Below are 1,955 nucleotides of genomic sequence, written 5' to 3' on the forward strand. Positions count from 1 at the left end.
TAAATTTTAATCAATGGGACTTTGCTATTTCATTTCTGCCATAGACTGGTTGGTATATCTGCATGAAAACCCCATGACTGTCTGAGCTGACAGATGGGCAAGGCAGGCTAGACTTTGAATAGACTGGGGATTTGTGACTGAACCCTACATGGACTGACTGGCTGAGCCAGCAGACTCAGCAGAGACCCCAGTCATTAGCTGTTGCCTGAGCCGTGCGGTAGTAACAATATGACACATCCACAGCCTGGACCAGGTGTCAGTAGAACACCTGTTATTTGTGATTTTGCCAATAACTGGTTGTGTTACTGGGCAAGTTTGAGGCCTCAGTCTCCTCCTCAATGAAAAGTAGGGGTTCAATTCTAGACTTCCTCTAACATTGACTTTCTGTTTTTCTATTATTCTCCTTGTCTTGTTTTTATTTGTAAGATGTGTATAGTTATAAATCTTTTGAACTTAGAATCACAACCCTGGGTACATGATCTAAGTAAGAAGCTACTTCAGAATAATATCTTCTCTCTAGGAACGATCTTTGTGTTACCCAACAGCCATCAATCATGGTTATGTCCTGAGTACTGTTAATCTGACTTAAGAATGTGTTAGTTTATCACTAATAGATTTCTTAATTAAATTACTGAAATGGTTCAAAAGAGTTCAAGCTTTTGGGAATAGGATTTAAAGCACATTCTCTTCCATCAATTTTTACAATTTGAGTTACTTATTACTGATCTAAGGTGTTTTCTGAATGTGTTGTTAAATTTCCTTAAAGCAAGCAGGAAGTTAAAACTTTACAGAGAGCTCAGTTTCATTGCTTGATCGTATGTGGCAAAGTAGCTTTGCTTTACCCTGTATTTGAATTGATCCAGTCACATTTTCCTCTAACTTTTTTCCTGTCATCAGTTGATATTTTCAGTAATAAATTTAATACACAAGAAGGTGAAAAATGAGTTAACATTTTTCCATGTTGTTTCTTTGCTTCTAGGTAATCAAGTAATCAAGTCTTAGATCAATTCTTTGAGAGTTTGCACTAAGATGAGGAAAGCCAAGCCCAGTGAGAAGGATGTGATGTATATCAGGAGACTTATTTTCCCCTAAGTTTATTGGGTCTTTTGAAGTTTTAGTAGGTTTGCACAGTTGCTTACTGCAGTGACTTGGGAGATAGAAGCTGGCCAGGGTACCTTTCCAGATAATAAAAGACTGCATTGCTTGGGTTTTTGACTGCAACTTGGGTTGCTGAAAACTGTCCTGCTCATTCACTGAGTGACACTGGTTTCATTCCAGCAATTCTAGTTGAATGGGCATTGGTGTGTACATCATTTAACTGCTCTTTTCTTGGTATTTTGTCTCCCTTGATACTTAGCTTCCCAGAGAGCCAACTCCTAGTAGATCTTCAGACTGAAATGTCAGCTGGGGCCAGAGTATGAGAGGCCTACTGGAAAGCCCTAAACCATTCAGAACATGGGGCTGAAGAGGACAGAGGTCAGGTCAGAGGAGGTGGGCCAAGGTTGAAAAATGGTTCTACAGGGAACAGGAGTGGAAAATGGATTAAGGTGAAGGAGGGGGTAAGAACCAGTACAAATAACTGTGTGCTAAGCCATTTATATACAGTAACACTCACAGTAACACTCTAAGTTAGATTTTAAAAGTGCTAAACCTAGATCTGGGGAGAGTAATTTGCCCAAGATCACGCAGTTAAGTATTGAAGTCAATATTTGAACTCAGTTCTGTCTGAATCCAAAGCTCTTACTCAATTCTATTTTATCATTCTGCCTCCCACTGGAGACAGGCAACTGGGTGTTTAATAAAACACTCCTGTGTACTGAGATGCAGGTTGCAAATATGAGCTGGTTTTTTTCCCAAAGACATGTAATCTCACTCATGCTTACATAGCTGCCTGTACAACTTGCAGCATCAAGCCTCCATTTGCAAGCAAGAAACATGGTCTGGGTTGGAATGCC

This window comes from Gorilla gorilla, chromosome 5 (genome assembly GCF_029281585.2).
Source record: "Gorilla gorilla gorilla isolate KB3781 chromosome 5, NHGRI_mGorGor1-v2.1_pri, whole genome shotgun sequence".
NCBI lineage: Eukaryota > Metazoa > Chordata > Mammalia > Primates > Hominidae > Gorilla > Gorilla gorilla.